Source organism: Oncorhynchus clarkii, chromosome 3, assembly GCF_045791955.1.
Source record: "Oncorhynchus clarkii lewisi isolate Uvic-CL-2024 chromosome 3, UVic_Ocla_1.0, whole genome shotgun sequence".
Classification (NCBI taxonomy): domain Eukaryota; kingdom Metazoa; phylum Chordata; class Actinopteri; order Salmoniformes; family Salmonidae; genus Oncorhynchus; species Oncorhynchus clarkii.
Genome location: NC_092149.1, coordinates 57,460,951 through 57,488,022, shown reverse-complemented (window position 1 = coordinate 57,488,022; position 27,072 = coordinate 57,460,951). Strand labels below are relative to the sequence as shown.

Here is a 27,072-nt window from a genome sequence, read left to right as displayed (position 1 = left end):
TCGGTTTTCCTCTGTCTTTTACTTTTTTCTCTTTAGTTCATTCTCTTGGTTGTATAGCATTGGGGGGTTCTTGGGGGTGGGGAATGGAATACATTTCATTTTTTATTTTTCTTCCTGGGGGGACTGTGGGAGGGGTCTCGCATGGTTGAAGGACAGCTATTGGGGAACTGTGAGGGGATCTTGGAGGGTTCGGGTTCACGTTTTTTGGCCTGGTGGAAGATCGGTCAACATGCCCTTGATCAGGGCATTGACCCTGGATGCTTCTGTGTAAAGAATAAAAAAGAAAATAAATAATTGTAAAAAATATTTTCAACCTCCTGAGGGGAAAGAGGCGTTGTCATGCCTTCAACAGTGTTGCTGTGTTAATTCCTTAGTGATGTTGACACCATAGAACTTGAAGCTATCGATCCGCTCCACTACAGGATGTGGATCGGCCCATGCTCGGCCCTCTGTTTCCTGTAGTTCACAATCAGCTGACATTGAGGGAGAGGTTGATGTCCTGGCACCACACTTCCAGGTAATTAACCTACTCCCAGTATGCGTTTTCATCGTATTCAGTGATCAGGCCTACCATCGCCATGTTGTCAGCAAACGTAATGATGGTGTTGGAGTCATGCACGGTCACGCAGTCGTGGGTGAACCGAGAGTACAGGAGTTGAGTAAGCACCCACCCCCGAGGGGCCCCCGTGTTGAGGTTCAGTGTGGCGGATATATATATATATATATATACTTCCTCCGAAGTCGGTCCCTCTCCTTGTTTGGGCGACGTTCGGCGGTCGACGTCACCGGTCTTCTAGCCATCGCCGATCCACCTTTCATTTTCCATTTGTTTTGTATTGTCTTCCCACAGACCTGGTTTCAATTCCATCAATTACATGTTGTGTATTTAACCCTCTGTTCCGCAAATGTCCTTGTCCGGTATTGTTTATTGTAAGTGCTTGTGAACGTTATGTCTGGGGTTTTTGTCCCATTGAATACATTGTTTTTGTTAACTGTGATTTTTATCATTAACTGCGCCGTTGTAACACAGTCTTTGCTCCCCTGCGCCTGACTTCTCTACCGCCAGTACAAACGCCTTACATCAACCTTTGTCTTGATACATTTTGATTTGATTGAACTTGTTTTACATATACACTGTCAGAGATATATTTTTTAAGCGGCTCATGCCCTAGTTGTTTTATTTCAAACTGACTGTATCAACCCTCCATTGAGCATGTAAAGTGGGGAGTGTTTGTATCTATTTGTCTGGAAGATCACAAGAGGTTAGATGAGGATTTGGGGAATATTACATGATCCTATAATCATGCATTTCATATTATATTTCAATCAACATATTTTAATGTTGGTTACTACATTTCTGAAGATTGGATTGACTTGCAAATCCAAATAATTTTAATTGACATCACAGTCAACTGAACTATTCCAAGGGATGTAAGAAGGGAATAAGGTACATTACAATATATCATTAAGAATGTCTTCTGTTTATTAATAAATATACATCTATACAATATACCTGTACAACTGCAACTATACAAATCATAAAGAAGGAAAGGTAAATAAATGACAAATGTTGTAATAAAACAATGAGTAAAATCTCATTGTTAGTGGTTAGTAAAGTTTTTCTATAGAGACATCTGATCATTTCTTGTCTTGAGACAACTTCGTGACTTGAATCTTCGCACAACCATGCATTGATTTGAATGGCAAACTTGTAGGCAAATTCCAGTCACAGGGATGTCTCTAAATGATCTGGGCCAGCACAACTTTTGAAGTGGAACATATACTGTAGTTATCAATCCATCTGATAGCAAAATACTCCCCTTTGAGCATAATGCATCATTTAAACATAAATTACAGCATTGTGTAATTACAACAAAATACACCTTTCATTTGTTATAGGTTCGAACAGAGGATGTTTTTACAGTACAGGTGGGTCATGTTCAGATGTGTGATTGATTCCCTTGTACAACATTCAAAACACAAGTTAACACTAATGAGTTGAAACCAAGTTGTAAAGGGTTGTTAAAAAAATAGGTTAAAACAATATGAAGAGGCACTCTTACAGAAGGCAGTATAGGCCCCTTGCCACACTGGAAAGTTCACAGTTGGCGTCACTTACAGACCTACAGTACGTTCGTATCTTTCACATGTAATTTAGGACGCTCCACAGAACTCTGTGGGAAATCTTGAAGAATATTGGGGGTTACAAGAATAATGATGTCTTCGGAAATTTGTACACATTCAGTAGGTGTGGCAGGTGACATTCACTTATGTTTCCCTTCCTTCTTTATCTCAGTTCTTACTTCTGCTGGTTGAGAAATGGTTCACAATCACACCTGCATATTCACTCCATATTGTTTAACAGTTCCACCAACCACATAATACACTTACAGCCCTAAAAATTGGCTAAACTCGCTGTCCACTACCTACATGTTTTGTAACAATCAGACATTGGCCCTGGCAGAATCCCTGTGAAAGGGTATTGGGCTTGGGCTCTGGGTTCTTTTGTTTGTCCGGAATGTTGTCCATGATTCTGCAGCAACATCTCCACTTCCAAATCCACTAACAGAGAACAGGTCTTCCCCTGATGACCAAGGGTACTGGAACACTGGTGTTCAGATGTAGTACTCCCTGTTGTCCCTGAGGGTGGAGCTGTGGTGGAGGTGGAGCTCTGTTCGGTAGGCTGATTCTGCCTGGTACGCAGTTTCTCTCGGGTAGGCTGTTTCCAGGTCGTGTCGGTGCTCCTTCTCCTTGATGCTGGCATCTCTCTGGGCTTCCCGGTGTTGGTACAGGAAACGGATCATCACCGCCACCACACACAGAGTGATGAAGACCACCGCTGACACTACTCCTGTGGGGGAGAAATAGCAGTCATCTTTAGTGGATCCTCTATTAGGATAAATGTTTTTCTATGTCTATATTATATCTATTAAGTCATTTCTCTCTTTCTGCATTGTTGGGAAGGGCCCGTAAGCATTTCACTGTTGTTCTACACCTGTTGATTACGAAGCATGTGACAAAAAACATTTGATTTGATGGCAATTTGGCTGTTTAGGCTAAGCAAAATGACCTTCCATATCTTTTAACTTCAGTGGCACAGATAATTGTTTGAACTTAAAATCCCTTGACAAAAATGTCTCTCACTGGGAATTTACTGAGGAATATATATATATATATATATATATATATATATATATATATATATATATATATATATATTGGGCTTATATATATATATATATATATATATATATATTTAGATCAGTCAATCCATTAACTCCATGGCATACAATCATATCTGACTGAAAGTCAATTTACAAGACCTTTTACTTTACAGTTCAAATAACATCGCTTCTGGGTAATTACTTTGGAAGTCTCTCCAGTGCTGGAAATGCCTTAAACTGTGGCATGTTATCCTATCTTGACAGACACACATTATTCAGAGAAAACGTCTGATGAGAGAGGCAGAGATCGCTGGGGCTCATTTCACATCACACTGACTTTGGCAATTGAGCACTTTAACAACTCTGAATTGGAAAACTCACCTCCAATTACCACTGAGTTGTTTTTTGAAGCCTTCCTTAATGGCCCCTTGCCTCTGCTGACTGTCTCTGAATGATCTACCGGAGGAGGGAAGAGAGAGCAATGAGGAATGGATTAGATCATTGATCTGTCATTTATATGAGAACTGGGTGACCGAAGGATATAGATGAAAAACAAACATATAAGGAAAAGCAACATTCACTTGGGTACCATCATTGTGACAACGTAAGAATCTGACAGACTGAAAACTCTATCCTGGCTTCAGTGTTGACAAGATTGAAATGTTAAAGTAACTGTGTCCGGTGAAAATCACACTTTTGAAGGCTGATAACTTATACACAACTAATGTTGACTCTTCCTATACTCACACTTGTGGCCAAAGCATAAATAAGACCAAAAATTATTGAAATAAATCCCACCTCAAACTTATCTTAACAGACTGATAAAAAAATGCTTGCTATTTCCACATTTATCATCACAAAACGCTGGCTATCCTGTCATTATATGTTGCCCTAGAAGAAAAATTAACCTTGCTCACGAGAATAATGTAATAAATCGATAGAATTAATACTTCTATCTAATTGACATTAGTACCGTTTTCTCTGTCATCTCAGCTTCTTTGGTGGAGATGTTTAGGCACCGTGAGAAAATACAAAAAAAATAATAATAATTCCACGGCAACGATTTTCTGTGCAAAATGTCCCAATGACATCGGTTTGACCGGTTGTAAGGAACTAGAAAGTAATACTATCAGCTTTTATGATACTGATAAAGACAATACCTCTACAGATTGTATCTAACTGCACATTCACATTCTCTGAAGATGCTGAAAGAAAGAAATCATATTTCTCCACTTCTGTTCCATTGTCAAAATATTAAGGCTATGTGAGAGGTTACAGACCTACAGTCAGTGTCTATATTTCAGTTTCCATTTAACCCATCTGAACAGTAGGCTACAATAGGCCTATTTGAGGTCCCTGTCTTGTTACTGTCAAATTTGCATAGGGCCTCACAATCATCACACATAACACTGCTATCATCCTTCTGTACCACTTCACCAACTCTTTCCCAAACATGAGCTTTCAGGCCCTCCCTTCTCTTTATTTCAAACTCTCCATTTCACAGCTTTTTGCTTCCGTGGATCAAAGTTAACTTTTTCTGCCTGTTCCTAAATGTATTTGGCGATTGGCGTATAGGCTATTTGGCACACATACAGTCAGGCTCTGAACCTTAGGCTTACGCACTAATGCCAGATAGCCTAAAATAATGAAAGAAACCCTCAATGTAGCCTATAGACATAAATTGCACAATAATTATACATTTATGGATTTTTTGAAGGTATTGCTTTCTCTTCATTCAGCCCGACCGCCCGCCCCACCAGCCTTTCATCCACACAATAATTCATGACCCTAAACCCGCCTGCCCCGCGGATATAATCAAGGGGACTGCGGGTTACTAGTGAACCCATGCATCACTAACACCCACACCATTCTGTTATTGGGGTAGGCCCACACCATTCTGTTTTTGGGCTAGGCCCACAACATTCTGTTATTGGGGTAGGCCCACACCATTCTGTTATTGGGGTAGGCCCACACCATTCTGTTATTGGGGTAGGCCCACACCATTCTGTTATTGGGGTAGGCCCACACCATTCTGTTATTGGGGTAGGCCCACACCATTCAAACACAGAAAAGCAGCTTTTTAACATACTGTACTTAATTACAATTTTTGTGAAGAAAACATTTGGAAGGAAAAACCATTTCACTCATATTGTAATTAATTATAGCTCATATTTCATAAAAATCTGGAAACACTGGACAGCTACTTTAAATGAAATTTTCCATAGTTAAAACTCTACAAGTTAATTACATAACATTTTGAATACATCACACAATACCTGATTGAGAGTGCAATATTGTCAAGTCAGCCAACGTCCCACAGTTAGACTCCACCAAGTGACCCCGGACAGTGACCAATGAGCTGCCACGATTTAGTAGCACTGCCTTCAGTGGAGCCATGTGATTAAACTGGACTGATGACAGACACCCAATGAAGCCCTTAGATCCTGCCCGCATCACTTCCTCATCCACAGCATCCACTCCTGTAAACAATAAGTAAGGTACTCACTTATTTGTCGATTCATCTGGATGTTCACAAAACATTCAAACATCCACGACTGTCACCATTACAACAGCATCCAACTTTGAATAATAGTAACATAATATATGCCATTTAACAGACACTTCTATCAAAAGTGACATACAGTCATGCATGCATACATTTGACTAATGGGCATGTTGTATAGTATCCCTTATAACAATCTCTCTTTGTCAATGTGAGATATGACCCATTGAGCAGGCTCTCTTGAGACTGTATGAAAATTGTCCCTGCTTGTCGTATTCAACGGGAGAGTCTGTAATTGCATAGGAAATGTATGCAAATGCAATTAGAGCTCCACCATACGTTTATTTAAAGATTTCTCGTCATTTGCAGGAAAGTAATCAATAACGACTGCCACATATGCAGCTAGCATCATGGCTGCTTAAAGCACTTGAATATCACTCATCAGCAATAGGAGAGCTGAGATGCAATTTACGGTTTTGATTTGTGGACAAGAGTAGATGGTAATTTAAGATAGAACAGAGATGGGAGTGTGCCTGTCATTCCATTAAAGATGTACTATTGTCTTCTTCCTATATAGTACTTTCTATAGTTAAATAATGGAGCTAATCAGACTGGGTGAACATTCAACAGCATCTTCCCTTTAAAATAATATTCTAATCTATAATTACCAGCATACTTCTCATGGGGGACACATTTATTGTAGAGGAAGTAGTTGGCCCAAAAAAGTTGTACAATGATCATCGCCACAATGGTCTATCATTGATTTTTGTTTGTGGCGCTGCAGCATTCATTTTGACTTAATAGATCCCTGGGAGACATAACCCAGCCAAGAAGGTACATGTCTTTCCTTTGGTCCTTTAGAGAACAAGTGGATGCTGTTGTGCTGTGCTGAAGTCATATGAATACAATGTGGCTGAGAGTGAGAAACAGCATACCTTAGAGGGAATGTTATGTCCTATATAGTAAAAGCCCTGATTTGGCATACATAAAGGAGATTTGATTTAGTCTGTTTAACTCTACTCTCATGATTTTTGAGATTGATGAAAAAGTTGGAAATACAGCAAATTACCATTAGAATGATTCATAGTTTTTTGTTGACCGGCTCTAAATATCTTATACATTGCCAATGACCAATGTCCAAAAAAGAATGTTGCTCTCAAAATCTCTATATAAAATGCATTCATCCGTGGGGGGATCTGTGGTACCTTAATGATAAGATGAATACATTTGTTTTGAAATGCAAATTGTGTTGTCAATTAGCATAGATTTGCTAGTTCCCCAAGCTATTGAGAATCTTTGTTAGACAAATTAGGCTTGATTTACATAAGAGTTCCATTTAGCTTCTGACTAATGCTCAAAGTGATAAGCTTGAGTGCAATACTCCCAAGATTTGCTGTGCGTGCAACATGTGAGACGGATTATTAGACAGATACAATGTCTTGGTAGGGTGGTGATGAGAGTGGCTCACACCCCTCCCCATCTGTTTGTCAGTTCTACAGCAGATGCGAGAAGTGATTAAGATATTTGGCCAAATCTCATTTGTAGAATGCCTATATCACATGTGATATCACTGACATGTCTCTTCTATCTCTTCCAGCTTACAAGCTTTGCTTTTATTGCAGACGGATTCTTCTAATCCCTGCCATCATGTCCTAGGCTGTTAATTTCCTCCATGTAGAACAAAAAAAACATTGACAGTAGCCCCCAGTCATGTTGTCATTTCAAACCACATTGACCAACAGGTCCTCATTTCTATGGTGGGCTCACCTGTGACTTTCCCCAAAGTCAGCGATTTGATGGAGATTAACTCTGCGTCTGATGACAGGCTGTACTTTAGGTTCATGTCCTTGTCAATCTAGTGGAGTGGGCGAGGGAAAAAGGACAAGGAGGTGTGAAGAACACATTCAACCACATACAGTATACTTGGATAATCCAACACGTTGGCTAGTGTTAGCTACCGTAAAAACATTTTTCCCAACAAGGTATTTGCTCATGGTGACCAAGTACAGTGTAGTTCCTCTCTGCTCACGTCATCTTTTTATATAGCCCCAACTGTTTGAATACAACTTGTACACATCCTCTCTACTCCCCTGCTCCTCACTCTGTTCACTCCCCTGCTCCTCACTCTGTTCACTCCCCTGCTCCTCACTCTGTTCACTCCCCTGCTCCTCACTCTGTTCACTCCCCTGCTCCTCACTCTGTTCACTCCCCTGCTCCTCACTCTGTTCACTCCCCTGCTCCTCACTCTGTTCACTCCCCTGCTCCTCACTCTCTTCACTCCCCTGCTCCTCACTCTGTTCACTCCCCTGCTCCTCACTCCCCTGTGCCTCACTCTCTTCACTCCCCTGCTCCTCACTCTGTTCACTCCCCTGCTCCTCACTCTGTTCATTCCCATGCTCCTCACTCTCTTCACTCCCCTGCTCCTCACTCTGTTCACTCCCCTGCTCCTCACTCCCCTGTGCCTCACTCTGTTCACTCCCCTGCTCCTCACTCTGTTCACTCCCCTGCTCCTCACTCTGTTCACTCCCCTGCTCCTCACTCTCTTCACTCCCCTGCTCCTCACTCTGTTCACTCCCCTGCTCCTCACTCTGTTCACTCCCCTGCTCCTCACTCTGTTCACTCCCCTGCTCCTCACTCTGTTCACTCCCCTGCTCCTCACTCTCTTCACTCCCCTGCTCCTCACTCTGTTCACTCCCCTGCTCCTCACTCCCCTGTGCCTCACTCTCTTCACTCCCCTGCTCCTCACTCTGTTCACTCCCCTGCTCCTCACTCTGTTCATTCCCATGCTCCTCACTCTCTTCACTCCCCTGCTCCTCACTCTGTTCACTCCCCTGCTCCTCACTCCCCTGTGCCTCACTCTGTTCACTCCCCTGCTCCTCACTCTGTTCACTCCCCTGCTCCTCACTCTGTTCACTCCCCTGCTCCTCACTCTGTTCACTCCCCTGCTCCTCACTCTCTTCACTCCCCTGCTCCTCACTCTGTTCACTCCCCTGCTCCTCACTCCCCTGTGCCTCACTCTCTTCACTCCCCTGCTCCTCACTCTGTTCACTCCCCTGCTCCTCACTCTGTTCATTCCCATGCTCCTCACTCTCTTCACTCCCCTGCTCCTCACTCTGTTCACTCCCCTGCTCCTCACTCTGTTCACTCCCCTGCTCCTCACTCTGTTCACTCCCATGCTCCTCACTCTCTTCACTCCCCTGCTCCACACTCTCTTCGCTCCCCTGCTCCTCACTCTCTTCACTCCCCTGCTCCCCACTCTCTTCACTCCCCTGCTCCTCACTCTCTTCACTACCCTGCTCCTCACTCTGTTCACTCCCCTGCTCCTCACTCTGTTCACCCCCCTGCTCCTCACTCTGTTCACCCCCCTGCTCCCCACTATTTTCACTCCCCTGCTCCTCACTCTGTTCACTCCCCTGCTCCTCACTCTCTTCACTCCCCTGCTCCTCACTCTCTTCACTCCCCTGCTCCCCACTCTCTTCACTCCCCTGCTCCTCACTCTCTTCACTCCCCTGCATCTACATTTCCCTTTGACTCATGCAAATATTAACATCCCATATGTTTATACATCCCCTTCTTTCACCTGTAGGTAGACATCTTTCCCCTGACGGTGGATTCTGATACGGTGCAGGCGTCTATCTGCCAGGCTGCTGGGGCTGGGGCTGAACACATCTGGCTTCCTGTCCACATGGATACTGTACCAGATCTGGAGACTCCCTGTTGATCACAACACAAACTGGGTTAAACTGTCAATTCAGTGGTAAGAATCCTACCTTGATAATCCTACCTTATTTATTGTAGTGAAAAATGAGTAGAGGGGTCCATACCGTTGCGTGCCAGGATGACTGCTATGTACTGCTGGCTGAAGGTGTTGACAGTGAGCAGCATGGCAGGGCTTTGTGTGGTCATGAAGCTGAAAGCTATGTTCTCTCTGGCCCTGCTGCTGTCTCTGTAGTCACTGGAGGTCTTGGAGCTCCTGTTCTGCATCACAGAGAAAGGCTCCTGGAAGGTGTAGGTCACCGACGACTCTCTGTCAAATGAAACAGACACCTCTGCATGGACACAGAGAGAGAAGATGGGTTAGGTACTGCATTATATCATGGTGATAGTCCAGCACAGTGTGGTCACCTTTTACTTGAGGATAGCCTCAGCCCCAGGGCCAGCAGCATTTATAATATCTGCCATTCGGTTAATATGAAATAAGTTCCCCCCCACTCCATGGAAGTGGGAATGAATCAAAGTGGGACTACTGTAATTCAGACCAGTGGAATATTTCAGGCGGGTCTGCTCCATGATAATGGAGGCATAGATTAGTGTGAATGTGAGAGCCGGATCCTCTCAGACAGACCAGAGACAGCAGAGCAGTCATCTCATCCTCTCCCTCTTTGATCTATTTTCCAATCTGCACTCTGAATGCCACTGATCTCAGCACCTCTACTCCAAAACTTCAAGAGCAAGTGAACATCATCAGGACTGAAGCAGCCTAAGATCTTTTCTGTAGTTGAATATTTCACTAGAAAACACAAAAAAATGTAATGTTTTCACCTATGTCCAATCAAAAACGCATATTTTGACCAATGGGTAAAATAATACAGTATGTTTAACTGTATGGATACTCCTCTACGGAAACCAATGGTCCAAACCTTATGTTTCTATCATAACCCGTTAAAGCGTTTTTGGAGTTTTTACCGTTGTAGGACGGCCAAGATTAGAATGACTAAATCAATGGAGCCCAGAGAAAACAATGTGGTAAAACATCTGGAAAATACCATGGAGTCAGCTAGACTGGATGCTGTGCGAGAATTAAGGCAAACTTACAGGCTCACCATTGAACTCGTCATCTTTCTTCTCGAAACCGGAGGACATAAAACAATATAGAGATAAGACAGATATCGAATTTGAGACATGACATTTCCTATTTTAGTGTACACTTTTCATATTAATGCGAAATTCCTGTTTAAAAAAAATATATTTCTCAGAAAAACAAGCATATCTCTCCTGTCATGTTAATGTTGCTTTTTGTGACCCGCGATAACAACTTTGCAGAAGACCACCACAACATGTAAAATCTTCAAAAGTCGCTGGGAAAAGTGGCACTACTCTGTCAACAGAGCTCGGTGCTTATTATTGGAAGTATTAGCTTACGATTCATAACATGAAGAATCATATTTGTCTTGGTAAAATGTATTTTATAACATAAGGTGGACACCCTACTCTGAGCGATGTTAGATTTCTGTTAATGTAACACAATATTTTGCAACAGATGGCTGTTGTGACATCTTACAGCTCTATGCTAATCAACTTCCCCTGATTGCAGCCGATTGCACTTCACTAGGGAACTTTTACACCCACGTGTTAAAAATTATACTTCACAAACAGTGCATGTTTTGTGTGTATACTTGAAGTTACATGTTGCATGTTAGAATCATAGATTTGGGGTGTCAAAACAGCATCAGAATGATTAGATGAAAGTACGTTACAGCTAAATTAACCCAAGGCTTAATCTCTATGATGAAGTTACTATAAGATTCACACCTTCCTTGCAGGAGGGTCCTCCGTAAGCAGACTGGGAGCAGTCACAGACGTAGCCACTGTTCTTCTCAATGCACCTCCCTCTGTTGTGGCAGAGACTGCTGGAGCCGCTGCAGTGGCCGGGGCAGCCAACGCTTACCCCCGGGGTCATCTTAGCCCGCTCCTCCAGGTTAAAGGTCACACTGTTTATAGTCAGAGTTCTGATGCATCCCAGGAAGCCACTCTGCCTGGCCGCTGTTCCCCCTGGAGGAGGGACCACAGGTTATAACGAATTAATATGGCATTTCTGTGTTCTAATATGTACAACCAGCTGGCTGGTGTGTTTACGGACATATTCAATCAATCCCTATCCCAGTCTACTGTTCCCACATGCTTCACGAGGGCCACCATTGTTTCTGTTCCTAAGAAAGCTAAGGTAACTGAGTTAAACGACTATCGCCCCATAGCACTCACTTCCGTCATCATGAAGTGCTTTGAGAGACTGGTCAAGAATCATATCACCTCCACCCTACCTGACACCCTAGACCCACTACAATTTGCTTACCGCCCCAATAGGTCCACAGACGATGCAATCGCAATCACACTGCACACTGCCCTAACCCATCTGGACAAGAGGAATACCTATGTAAGAATGCTGGTCATCGACTACAGCTCAGCATTTAACACCATAGTACCCTCCAAACTCGTCATAAAGCTCGAGACCCTGGGTCTCAACCTCGCCCTGTTTAACTGGGTCCTGGACTTTCTGACGGGCCGCCACCAGTTGGTGAGGGTAGGAAACAACATCTCCACCCCGCTGATCCTCAACTCTGGGGCCCCACAAGGGTGCGTTCTCAGCCCTCCCCTGTACTCCCTTTTCACCCACGACCGCGTGGCCATGCACGCCTCCAACTCAGTTTGCAGTTTGAGATGAAACTACAGTGGTAGGCTTGATTACCAACAACAACAAGATAGCCTACAGGGAGGAGGTGAGGGCCCTCGGAGTGTGGTGTCAGGAAAACAACCTCACACTCAACGTCAACAAAACAAAGGAGATGATCGTGGACTTCAAGAAACAGCAGAGGGAGCACCCCCCATCCACATCAACGGGACAGTAGTGGAGAAGGTGGAAAGTTTTAAGTTCCTCGGCATACACATCACGGACAAACTGAAATGGTCCACTCACACAGACAGCGTGGTGAAGAAGGCGCAACAGCGCCTCTTCAACCTCAGGAGGCTGAAGAAATGTGGCTTGTCACCGAAAAAACACTCACAAATTTTTACAGATGCACAATCAAGAGCATCCTGTCGGGCTGTATCACCGCCTGGTATAGCAACTGCTCAGCCTCACTGCTCAGCATCACCGGGGGCAAACTACCTGCCCTCCAAGACACCTACACCACCCGATGTCACAGAAAGGCAAGAGACTGAAAAACAGCTTCTATCTCAAGGCCATCAGACTGTTAAACAGCCATCACTAACATTGAGTGGCTGCTGCCAACATACTGACTCAAATCTCTAGCCACTTTAATAATAAAAAATTGGATGTAATAAATGTATCACTAGTCACTTTAAACAATGCCACTTTATATAATGTTTACATACCCTACATTACTCATCTCATATGTATATACTCTACTCTATACCATCTACTGCATCTTGCCTATGCCGTTCAGGCCATCGCTCATCCATATATTTATATGTACATATTCTTATTCCTTCCTTTACTATTGTGTGTATAAGGTAGTTGTTGTGAAATTGTTAGATTACTTGTTAGATATTACTGCATGGTCGGAACTAGATGCACAAGCATTTCGCTACACTCGCAGTAACATCTGCTAACCATGTGTATGTGACCAATACAATTGATTTGATTTGATTTGATTTATAACTGCTCTATGTACATATTAATCCACAGAAGGGCTGTTCACCCTATCCCTACCCACAAACAGCTGGCTGTTGAGCCGGAGGCGGAGGTGTCTGTCAGACGGGGCTTCCAGGAAGCGCAGGGGCAGCTGGTCCACGTGCAGAGAAGCCTCCTTCACACTGCGCTCCGCTCTCAGATAGTGCCACTGCCTGTCATTCAGGGGCACGTGGGACTTAACAGCCAAGACCACTGGCCCGTTTCCCACATCAAAGGAGAACGTCACCACAGAGGGAGCTGAGAAAACAAATTGGGACACAAGCTAACAGTCAGTCAGGTTAGCATTGAATCTGAGACTCCTCTTTTATATGATACACAATTTCGTTTTATGTCGATGGCATGCAATGTGATGCATTGAGACTTAGAAGGCTTTGATGACCTGTATGGTTATGTAGGGCAGTGTTGACAGCTTGTCAATATTTGTAAATGCGCCTCACATTTCAGACGCTGCAGTTTTTTCAGTGCTGCAAATGTCCTGTGAGAGAATGGACTCTTACAAAAGACCTAAAGAGAAGCTTTTTTCAGATGCATTTTGAGCCCAACAACTAAGTTCTCCTCCTCTTTATTCATTTTAGTACATTCACAATGCAGTTTGACCATTATTTTCTTCAGCAGTTATTTCTATATTCAGTGAGGATATTTTGATTATATGGTTACCGCAACAAGTGCTATTAGAGGTTAATTTGACAGCTTGATATTAGAGCACTGTGTGTGTCATTAGGATTACATTATGTAGTGCAGGTCAGGTCAGGAGTGACATGTTTCAACTGCATGTCAAATGTAGGCTACTGTAGCTGGGAAGTGCTTTCATCAGAAAATAGAATCTTGATGATTTCACACTGCTGGTCTCCTCCAAATGGATTTTGGTGTGTGTGTGTGTGTGGGGCCTACAGACTCACAGCTGAGCTCTAGCCTGATGAAGTGCTTGAGGCCCAGGTTCTCTAGAAAGACTCCTGATGGGACGCTGGTCTTGAAGTAGAAGGAGATGTCAGCACTGAGCTCTGCCTGGAGGGTCGGGAAGTGCAGGTAGGATGACTCCTGGTAGAAGGACGCCGCATTCCACACAGACTCTAGAAAACAGGAAACAGTAATTTCTTCTTAGAGGAAAGTCTTGACTCACATAATAAGGATCCAGAGATTAGTTAAAAAGGGTTTATGTCTTGGAACTAAGTGGAGCGTTTGAATATACTCAATATTTAATCAGCATTTGGCCTGGAAAAGGATGCCCAAAAGGATGCCCTTACAAAACAGGAGAGTTCACCTACTGTCACCATAACAACGCAGTGGGCCGATTCTGTAGAGTGCCTCAGAGCCTGTTCTGTTGGTGTCTCCAATCACGATCTCACTCACTGGTAAGTGCTCTTTGTAGGAGAGGACTCCTGTGTCATTAGCCCTGCAATACAGAGAGAGAGAGAAGCCTCTTCATTTCACAACAGATAAACTAATCCATTCCTCAGTCAGCATTGCCTGGAACTTTAGAGTAAACACTATAAAGATGGGGTGATCTATCAAGGTGTGGACGGGTGCCTCAGGAGATATGCAAATGAGGTTCCCCAAATGCAAAATTGCACAGGGACACATTGGATGAGAATAAATGTAGACAATGTAATTCAAGTTAAAGATAAAGTATGTAATAAAGAATATAATAATAATAATAATAAGATCTGCAGTTGAAGCCTAATATGTTTTTGATAGTAATTTACACCTTCATAGAGTCATTTTTGCATTTCAGCTGTTGAATTGTGATATAAATATCCCTGTATTCAAAGTTCTATATAAATATATCTTTTTTTAGATAATAATGGTCACTAGACAAACCCAAAGGCCTGTCGAGCATATTCATTAATGAACAGCCCAGAGATACACGAGACATATTTGCATTGTTACCATGAGTCTGTGTCGGCATCACAGTTGCAGAAGTAGTTCATTTCCATGCAGTTTTCCTCCAGGCTGCAGGAGCACTGCTGAACCCCCGGCAGGAAGCCTCCCCAGTAAGTCCGTCTCTCTCCACCCTGGTCCACCCACCAGGACAATGGGGTACCATCTACAGCAGAGCACAACATAATTCATACAAAAATAAGCAATTATAGCAATGCAGTAAATTAAAAATACATATAAATATAGGAAATATGCAACTAAGAGAAAAAGCTTTACAGTAGCTAGTTATACAGTTAGTTCAAAAGCATAACTACTGCATCAGATAGACTAGCCAGATGCTTAGAAAAATTGGCAACATTTTAGCAATGAAATCCTTGGAATACACAATCTCATCCGTATTCAAATATTCCAATACCCTGCTGGTCAGTGAGACTCGGACAAATCCTATTAGAGACCAGCTAATAATCCAGGGGTTATCTCTGCAGTATGGCTATCTGCACAGTGACTGTGATTAGAGCCATTGGCATCTGTTGGCATCCCATGGCATTGTGTCAATGAACCCTCAGTGATGCCAGTCAGAAAGGCAAGGCTCATTTCCTGGAGCATCTGTAAGTGGCCCTGCTACAGCCATCCGTCAGACAATATGACTCTGCATTAGAGACACTGCAGGCCTGTAGAGAGCAGCCCCTCAGCTCTCAGCACAGTTATAGGCTACTATCAACACATCTGCATTGTGCATTGCAGATTCGTGATGTTGCATGCTAAACCTGCATACATTATATACGCCCTCTCATTGAACTTAATCTGCAAGAGGTCTTGAAATAAACTGCAGTACAATATTGACAGTAACAGTGTCTCTTATGGCACAAGTGTTGCTTGCTTATTTAGTCAGAATAGGTCCCAGTGTTGGTCAAGCATTTGAAAGCATATCAATACTAGACAAATGAGTTGTTGTTTATTGTTTTGTTCTTGTGGTCATGACAAAGAATGTGCAAATGTGAATCCTTAGTATTCAAACTGCACGTTGACAGATAATGAAACAGCTAATATGAAAAGAGAAGACGAGTTAAAATGACATTGTCATCGTGGATGGTAATTGGTATTTTCTTGTCATATTACAAGCTGCAGCTGTTGTCTGTGCCGAACACTACAGCCACATAATTAAACAAATGAAAATGACAATTAAACAAATTAATAACAATAATCAAACATATTAAACTAAAGGGAACCATATTCCATGAATGAGTGTAGGTTACGCATGCATGACGTTGTGGTGTCTGAGTTCACAAAAAGCCACTTTTTAATCATGTACATTTGCATAATCCATGGGCCAACTTGGTCTAATAATAAACAATTAGTGAATTGCTATTCATTGAACAGCTGAGAGACATGGTGTGTATGACAGAGGGGCTGAATATCATTCATCTTCTGTAGAGAATATCTGTGTTCAAGCACGACAGCCAGCAGAAACAACCTATTGATGTTCCATCTGACACTGTTCATATATAGCCCATACAATAACTTTTTTATTTTCTCTTTTGGATCCACTGTGATAATGAACTTGTTTGTTTGCACGCACATGACAGCCGGGGGAATCAGGGAATTCAGCACTTCATGAATGTTTCATGATTTAGAAGCAAATGTGGGACGTCTGGGAGACCGTTTGCTCCCAAAGCAATTGAAGATGAATGCTCAGAGACATGCTCGGCGGTAGCCTTTGAAGTTATTGCAAGATAACGGGAGAAATGGTTGAAGATGTACTGTATATTCACACGCTCAGGTCAGAGTCAGGTTCATTCTCAGAATACTAACCATTTATATTAGGAAACAGGTCTGTCTGGGACCATGTCTAAGTTTGACGTCATAGGATGAACAGGGTGCTATCCCAACTCACCTCTAGTGTTGAAGAGGCGGGACTTCCTGCAGCCGTACATCACTTCCTGTCGACACTGCTCTGACCCCGCCACAAGGGCCATCAGTTGTTCAGGTGAGGCGCTGTAGTTGAACTTCATAACGTAGGGCTTTTGGAGAGTAGAACCCTGGACCCTGACTGGATCTGTGCTGTTGTGGGTCACCACTGTCCACACCTTGTCTTCTACAAACAACATGGAACAAAACACATGTCAAACCTTAAGACATTTTGACGTGTAACATGCTGTACGGGCCTGAATACTCTCCGAATGCACTGTATATCGCACTCTGGATGGCACTTTTAAGTGAATTTTCTGCTGTATGCTAACACCCTTATATAAAATCCGACCTTCAATGCAAACGCTTTTGTAATTGATTTATGATTTATTTGAAAAGGGAAATGTATCAATCAAAGCTGACGCATTTAATGTGTTGAAACATCATAATTATATTGACAAAAATCCACCTTGCATTGATTAAGGCTCAAAATGTTATGGCCCCCCTAAACTAGATCTGTGCTCCACCTTGGTCACCCCATTCAACATTTTATGGACACGCTACTGCAGTAATCCACATATTTCCTGTAGGCTCTCAAACCAAGGGTTAATAGCTTGTGAGATTAATTGAGGTGAGGACTCCAATTCATTTCCATCCCCCCATTTGATGTATTATGGGGAATTCGGTGTTTACCTTGCCTGAGAGGAAATCCTATTCCACTTTGTGATTATTCACATCCCAGTTTGTCAAGCTGAGAGTTATTTACATCTCTAATGGATTCTTTAATTGAGGTCAACCTGAGGCAGCTCCATGTAAAATGATTAGGATTTGTGGCATAAAAAAAGGAAAATATATTGTGATCCTGAGCCAGACTATCAACAGTCAGCAGCAGCCAGCCACCTCCGTAATGACTTAAATGTTGCATTAACCTCCGGAAAGGTCAGAGCTGTAAGCTCATGACAGCAAGGTGATGGATATTGTCTTGTGTGGCAGCATCCAGGCATCGAGCTCTCATTCCTTTACTCTTGTCTGTGAAAAGTCTGAGCCCTGAAGGTGAAGACATGACACAGACTTGAATCAGAGCTCTGTTTTTTTTTAATGTGCGTTCACTTTGAGATTGTGTCATTTTGTACACTTTTGCACCAATAATGTATTATTTACAGCAGACATTTTGACAAATCTGTATTTGGAGCCATCATTGTAACCAGGGGCTGGATCCATATCAAGTAACCCTAATGATTTTCCACTTGATAGCTTGGCTGTCAGTCATCAGTTGTGCTGTGGGCCAATGCAATGTGTCTGTAAGTGACTGAATCAGATCTTGTTTACTCTGCCTCTCCTCTGCCACGACCTCAGAGGTCTTGCGCGTTTCAGGGGAGTGCAGAGAGGCGATGACTGGGCGGTGTGCCCCCAGTGGCAGTTTACCTGTCATGTTGCAGTAGACCTGTGTCGGCCCCAGAGGTCCACTGCCGTCTGGATCAACAGAGAAGAAGCCTGAGGAGCCGCCAGTCAGCCTGTAGGCCTCACATGATGCCTCATAGATGGCTACAGACAAACACAGATATACTGTACATAATGCTCTAAAATGGCTGACAGAAATCTCAGTGAGGAAGTTAACTAATTTAATGGGTAGCATGTACATTATTGCACAGTGGCTGGTAAACATTTAGCAATAGCACTGAGTGATCAAGCTCTAAAACACAAAGACACGCACCTTCACAAAATATTAATATAATATATGGCATATTAATATACATAAGTGACATACTTCATACAATTTGACCTTTTAATACTAATGTTGTAGCCTCCCCATACTTTTCCCCATATTGCATATTTTAAATTGGACACATATGCATAACTTACTGTAGAAAAGGTAGCAAGCTAGACACCATTACGCATATAAAGACGATGTTCAAAGTAAGTGGCCACATTTTCATTCATGTGGTGCATATTCATGTCAAGGTACACTCCAACATGCAAGGACAACTGCATCCGCTGGCAAGTAAACAAGAAATCAGTATTCAGGAGCAGAGGGTTCTCGCACAAGGATTCTGAGCGCGCTCAGTGGTGAATATCAAAGGGGAGTCTGTGCATGTCTGGAGACGACAGATGAGAGGTGAAACTTCCATATTTTAAACTGAGGCTCTTGACATATAGCGAACAGGGTTTACCAGATTCCCAGGTAGCTATGCCAGGTAGAATACCAGGGGATTGATTACTATAAGGTCACTCTGGTATTGAACCATTGATGTTGTTACCAACCCTTTTGAATTACACTTTACAATGAATGAACCACAGGGATAACTGTTCTATGTGATTGTGAGATTGTGTGCTGCATTTAAATACATTATATATCCTGGCTTGTGTTGGATTGTGCAGTATCATTGAGATCAAGTTTGAGAAAAGTGTGGGAAGTGTATAGTATACTGTAGGTATATTTAAGTTGGAAGTCTAGATAACTCACAGTTGTGGCATGTGGCTCCAGTGTATCCTGTTCCAGAGCAGTCACAGTAGAAGGTGTTCCAGGACTGGGAACACTGCCCTCCATGTTCACAGAAGTTGGGCAGACATCTGGAGAGACAGCAGTAATATCCACTATATATACAAAAGTATGTGGACACCCATTCAAATTAGTGGATTCGGCTATTTCAGCCACACCCGTTGCTGACAGGTGTATAAAATTGAGCACACCGCCATGCAATCTCCAAAGACAAACATTGGCAGTAGAATGGCCTTACTGAAGCGCTCAGTGACTTTCAACGTGGAACAGTCATAGGATGCCACCATCCCAACAAGTCAGTTCATCAAATTTCGGCACTGCTAGAGTTGCCCCGGTCAACTGTAAGTGCTGTTATTGTGAAGTGGAAACGTCTAGGAGAAACAACGGCTCAGTTGTGAAGTGGTAGGCCACACAAGCTCACAAAATGGGAAAAATTGTCTGTCCTTGGTTGCAACATTCACTATCGAGTTCCAAACTACCTATGGAAGCAACTTCAGCACAATAACTGTTTGTCAGGAGCTTCTTGAAATGGGTTTCCATGGCCTAGCAACCGTACACAAGCCTAAAATCACCATGCGCAATGCCAAGTGTCGTCTGGAGTTGTGTAAAGCTCGCTGCCATTGGACAGTGGAAACGTGTCCATCTGGCAGTCTGATGGATGAATCTGGGTTTGGCGGATGCAAGGAAAGTGCTACCTGCCCCAATGCATAGCGCCAACTGTAAAGTATGGTGGAGGAGGAATAATGATGTGGGGCTGTTCTTCCTGGGATCCACACAAAACATTAAACATGACATACTGTATTACAGAACATTAACAGACAAGAACAGCGCAATGAAAGAACTACATAAATAAATAAAAATGGCACACAGCCTATATATTATTACATACACTCAAACTATCTAGGTCAAATAGGTGAGAGGCGTTGTGCCGTGAGGTGTTGTTTTATCTGTTTTTTGAAACCGGTTTGCTGATCATTTTAGCAATATGCCCCTTAGTTCCAGTGAAGGCACATCTTAATACTTCCACATACAACGACATTCTGTGCTTCAAACTTTGTTGAAACAGTATGGGGAAGGCCCTTTCCTGCTTTAGCATTACAATGGCACCATGCACTAAGCGAGGTTTATACAGAAAGGGTTTGTCAAGATCGGTGTGGAAGAACTTGACTGGCCTGCATAGAGCCCTGACCTCAACTCCATCGAACACCTTTGGGATGAATTGGAACGCTGTCTGCAAGCCAGGCCTAATCACCCACCATCAGTGCCGACTTCACTAATGCTCTTGTGGCTGAATGGAAGCAAGTCCCTGCAGCAATGTTCCAACATCTAGTGGAAAGCCTTCCCATATCAGTGGAGGATGTTATAGTAGCAAAGGGGGGAATAACTCCATATTAATGCCCATGACTTTGAAATTAGATGTTCGACGAGCAGGTGTGCACATACTTTTGATCAGGTATGTACAGTGCATTCAGAAAGTATTCATACCCCTTGACATATTTAACAATTTGTTGTGTTACAGCCTGAATTCAAAATGTATCAAATATATTTTTTGCTTGACTATATTACTCACGATACCCCATTTCAAAGTGAAATACAGAAATATCTAATTTACATAAATATTCACACCCCTTTGCCCTTACATTCCAAATTGAGCTCAGGTGCATCTAATTTCCTTTGATCATCCTTAAAACGTCGCTACAACTTGATTGGAGTCTACCTGTGGCCCAATTCAATAGTTTGGATATGATTTAAAAAGAAACACACCTGTCTATATATGGTTCCACAGTTGACAGTGCATGTCAGAGTAGAAACTATACCATAAAGTTCAAGGAACTGCCCGCAGATCTCCAAGATATAATCGTGATGAGGTATATATCTGGGTACGGGTATAAAACAATTTCTAGAGTGTTGAAACTTTTCAAGAGCACAGTTGTCTTCATCATTGGGAAATAAAAAAAAATATGGAACTACCCAGACTCTGCCTAAAGCTGGCCATCTGACCAAACTGAGCAACCGGGTAAGTAGGACATTGGTCAGGGAGATGCCCAAGAACCCAATGACCACTCTGACAGAACTACAGAGTTTCTTGGCTGAGATGGGAGAACCTGATAAAAGAACAACCGTCTCTACAGCATTTCACCAATCTGGGCTTTATAGGAAAGTGGCCAGGCGGGAAGCCACTCCTGAGAAAAAGGCACATGACAGCATGCCTGGAGATTGCAAAAAGGCGCGTGAAATAATTTTTTTGTATTTTATTAGGAGTCCCAATAGCTGTTGCAAAAGCAGCAGCTACTCTTCCTGGGATCCACACAAAACATTAAACATGACATACTGTATTACAGAACATTAACAGACAAGAACAGCGCAATGAAAGAACTACATAAATAAATAAAAATGGCACACAGCCTATATATTATTACATACACTCAAGCTATCTAGGTCAAATAGGTGAGAGGCGTTGTGCCGTGAGGTGTTGCTTTATCTGTTTTTTGAAACCGGTTTGCTGTTCATTTTAGCAATATGATATGGAAGGGAGTTCCATGCAATAATGGCTCTATATAATTCTGCACGCTTTCTTGAATTTGTTCTGGATTTGGGGACTGTGAAAACACACCTGGTGGCATGTCTGATGGGGCAAGTTACTGTGTCAGAGCTGTGCGTAAGTTAACTATGCAAACAATTTGTAATGTATAGTATTTTTATTAGCCCTCTGGTTACAATGAAGAGAAAGACGTGCCATCCTGATCTGGGCCAGCAGCAGCTTAATTAGGTTTTTCTTTGCAGCACCTGACCACATGACTGGACAATAATCAAAATAAGACAAAACTAGAGCCTGCAGGACTTTCTTTTGGAATGTGGTGTCAAAAAAGCAGAGAATCTCTTCATTGTTGTCAGACCTCTCCCCATCTTTACAACAATTGAATCAATATGTTTTGACCATGACAGTTTAGAATCTAAGGTAATTTAATTTAGCCTCCTCAACTTGTTCAACAGCCACACCATTCATTACCAGATTCATCTAAGGTCTAGAGCTTAGGGAATGTATTGTACTAAATACAATGCTCTTAGTTTTAGAGATGTTCTGGACCAGTTTATTACTGGCCACCAATTCCAAAACTGACTGTACCTCCTCGTTAAGGATTTCAGTGACTTCATTAGCTGCGGTTGCTGACATGTATATGGTTGAATCATCAGCATACATGGTCACACAGGCTTTGTTAAATGCCAGTGGCAGGTCATTGGTAAAAATATAAAAGAGTAGAGGGCCTAGATAGCTGCCCTGTGGTACATCACACCCTACAACCCTCTGAGTTCTATTAGATAGATATTGAAGTTATGAATCCACAATGGCAGAGGTTAAAAAGCCATGAAAAAAATAAGTTCTCAACAGCAGGTTATGGTCAATAATATCGACTTATATTTCAGTACAGCTCCCACAATCTTCTTCCTTGCTGAGCGGCCTTTCAGGTTATGTCGATATAGGACTCGTTTTACTGTGGATATAGATACTTTTGTACATGTTTCCTCCAGCATCTTCACAAGGTCCTTTGCTGTTGTTCTGGGATTGATTTGCACTTTTCACACCAAAGTACGTTCATCTTTAGGAGACAGAAGGCGTCTCCTTCCTGAGCGGAATGACGGCTGCGTGGTTCCCGTGGTGTTTATACTTGCGTACTATTGTTTGTACAGATGAACGTGGTACCTTCAGGCGTTTGGAAATTGCTCCCAAGGATGAACCAGACTTGTGGAGATCTTTCTGAGGTCATGGCTGATTTATTTTGATTTTCCCATGATGTCAAGCAAAGAGGCACTGAGTTTGAAGGTATGCCTTCAAATACATCCACATGTACACCTCCAATTGACTCAAATGATGTCAATTATCCTAACAGAAGCTTCTAAAGCCATGACATAATTTTCTGGAATTGTCCAAGCTGTTTAAGGCACAGTCAACTTTGTGTATGTAAACTTCTGACCCACTGGAATTGTGATGCAGTGAATTGTAAGTGAAATAATCTGTCTGTAAATAATTGTTGGTAAAATTGATTGTGTCATGCTCAAAGTGGATGTCCTAACCAACTTGCCAATACTATAGATTGTTAACAAGACATTTGTGGAGTGGTTGAAAAATGAGTTGAACGAGTTGAAAAATGAGTTGAACGAGTTGAAAAATGAGTGACTCCAACCTAAGTGTGTGTAAACTTCCGACTTCAACTGTATATGTATAGCAACACCTCCCCCATAAGCATTATTGTCTCTTCTATAGATGTATTGCTACTGCTGTATCATCATAGGAATTATCTAAGTGATTCTCAGAAATGGCTAATATTGGCTAATATATTATGTTATTTGATGTTAGAAAGGTATTGATTTCATTAACCTTCTTTCTATGGCTAAATATATTAACATGGCCATGTTCAGCCATTTCCTGGGTAGCTTCTCAGAGATAAACATAATATGGAAAATAACAAAAAACGCAAAAGAAAAACACAAACATTCAGAGTGTCACACCCTGACCATAGTTTGCTTTGTATGTTTCTATGTTTTGTTTGGTCAGGGTGTGATCTGAGTGGGCATTCTATGTTGTGTGTCTAGTTTGTCTGTTTCTGTGTTTGGCCTGATATGGTTCTCAATCAGAGGCAGGTGTTAGTCATTGTCTCTGATTGGGAACCATATTTAGGTAGCCTGTTTGGTGTTGGGTTTTGAGGGTGATTGTCTCCTGTGTCAGTACCACACGGGACTGGTTTTGGGTTTTCACATTTATTGTTTTGTAGTTTGTTCATAGTTTTTCTTATTAAAAAAATCATGAACTTCAACTACGCTGCGTATTGGTCCGCCTCTCCTTCGATGGAAGAACCCCGTTACACAGAGATCGTAAGTCAAAAGATTATGTGGTCTGATGAGACAAACATTTTACTCTTTGGTCTGAATACAACGTGATATGTCTTGAGAACCAGGCACAGCTCATCACCTGTCTAACACCATCTCTACTGTGAAGCATGGTATTTGGCTATGGGGATGTTTTCAGCAGCAGGGACTGGGAATCTGGCAAGGATAGAGGGAACAATGAATACAGGCAAATCATTGATGAGAACATGCTTCAGAGTGCAAATGACAATGACCACACGCATATAGCCAAAGCAATGCTGGAATGTCTTCAGAACAAGAATATGAAACAGCTCAAAATCCGGTGTTTATGTCAAACGGTTTTGTTATATTTCAGTCTTCTGTGATGTACACTGAGTGTAAAAAAAAAACATTAAGAACAATTTTCTAATATTGAGTTGCCCTAACCCTTTTTGCCCTCTGAACAGACTCAATTCGTCAGGGCATGGACTCTACAAGGTGTCGGAAGTGTTCCACAGAGATGCTGGCCCATGTTGACTCCAATGCTTCCCACAGTTGTGTCAAGTTGGCTGGATGTCCTTTGGGTGATGGACCATCATTGATAAACACGGGAAACGGTTGAGTGCGAAAAATCCAGCAGCGTTGCAGTTCTTGGCACCTACTTCTATACCCCGTTCAAAGGCATTTAAATCTTTTTACTTCCCCATTCACCCTCTGAATGGCACACATACACAATCTGTCTCAAGGCTTAAAAATCCTGTCTCCTCCCCTTCATCTACACTGATTGAAGTGGATATAACAAGTGGCATCATTAAGGGATCATAGCTTTCACCTGGATTCACCTGGTCGGTCTATGTCATGGAAAGAGCACGTGTCCTTAATGTTTTGTATACTCAGTGTCTGGTGTAAAATTCTTAAGTAAAAATAATTTAAAATACTAAAGTAGTTTTTATGGGTATCTGTACTGTTCACTCCATACGTTTTCCCATTTTCCCTGCTTGGAAGGACAGGAAAATGGTCCAATTCACACACCGCACTGGGAACAGACGTCAACTCAACGTCTATTCCACGTTGGTTCAACGTAATTATATTGAAATGACATGGAAACAATGTTGATTCAACCAATGTGTGCCCAGTGGGACTTATCAAGAGAACATCCCTATTGCCTCTGATTTGGTGGACTCACTAAACACATAGTGTTGGTGTGTACCCCTGGCTATCCTTAAAAAAAAATGGTGATGTCTGGTTTGCTTAATATAAGAAATTTGAAATGATTTATACTTTCACTTTTGATATAGCTTAATATAGTTTGGCAATTACATTTACTTTTGATACATACTTGAGTACATTTGAAAACCAAATAATTTTAGACTTTTAGTCAAGTAGTATTTTACTGGGAGTCTTTTTTTAATATTATGTATGACAATTGGGCACTTGTTCCACCACTTTTCAGTGTATACAAAGTGTAAAATTGGGATGCAAACTCAATTTAATACGGTACAGGTGTTTTCTTTAAGGCTATAACAATGTGTGTGAGGTGCACTATAAACACTGACCCTGATTTAGCCCACATCAGTAAAAGGTTAACAGAGTTTGATAGAATCCGCAAGGAAGAATGGGAGAATCTCAATCCAGATGTGCAAAGCTAATACGGACATACCTAAGATGACTCAAAGCTGTAATCTCCGTCAAAGGTGCTTCTATGTATTGACTCGGGTGTGAATACTTATGTCAATTATACATTTCTTTTTCAATACATTTGCAAAAAATTCTAAACATGTTTTCACTTTGTCATTAAGGGGTATTGTGTGTAGATGGGTGAGAGAGAAAAACATGATTTAATCCATTTTGAATTCAGACTAACAACAACATGTGGAATAAGTCAAGGGGTATTAATTTCTGAAGGCCCTGTACATTACTATGCATTAACACATGTCAGGGTATTTATAGTGACAAAAGCAAACAAATACATTTGAAAAGATGAACATTGATAAGGTAGAAACATTGATATATACTAGTTATTTGTTTTTTAAATTAAAGACTTGTGCAGTGATAAACAGAAACAATCTCACAACACGATTGTGGAAATATCAAAGAAGGATAAAATGAGATTTGTTGGTAAAATAATTAAAGTTTTTAAAAAGCATAAAAACATATCTGTCAGATTTGCCAAGCCTTTTTGTAGGGTAAAAAGGGAAAAAACAAGGTTTGTCTTCGTGTCAAAGCCTACTATCCTCAGCCTTTCATTATCTGTTAAGCAGACTCCCCTTTTCATTTCCTTGCCATTATCAAGGCACGGTCTGGCACCCGAGTACTCAAGAGGCGAGGCAAACACAGTTTGTGCATTTCCTTTGCCGTTGTTTATTTACGATTTACAAGGCCGCTCAGTAAATCCCAAATGAATTGAGTACCATTCCAACTCAAATTGTTGAGGCAAATGGTAAACAAACACTTGCCAGTACTGTGTTGTTGTGTGTTTAAAAAAAGAAGAAGCAGCAGCATCAAGTCAAACCCAGAGCACGTATTTACAGGTTTTGAACACCCAGCGCTTCATGGAAATCCCTCTCCTAACCACGCTTTCCTGATTAATAGTACCTTCCTCAAGCCTCCTTCAGTTTCACATAATTGCCCGGGTTTCAAGCGTGCATCTATAATTTCATACATTTTCATCTCTCTCCCATTAATTGCCATGGAGCAGAGTGACTGTGGCGTGGATAAGGTTGCAGGCCATGGTTTAATTACCGTAGAGCTATTTCTATTGATGTGTTCACGGCTGCCCTCACAGGTCATGAAATTACAGAAGCCGTGGCACAGAAGTGCACACTTGCAAAAAATGTAGTCA

General features: G+C 42.0%; 1 pseudogene; it reads right to left on the bottom strand.

The window, feature by feature from the left end:
* Nucleotides 1-1,465: 1,465 nt before the first annotated feature.
* LOC139399594 (contactin-associated protein-like 5) overlaps nucleotides 1,466-27,072 on the bottom strand; it is a 62,864-nt pseudogene continuing 37,257 nt past the window's right edge.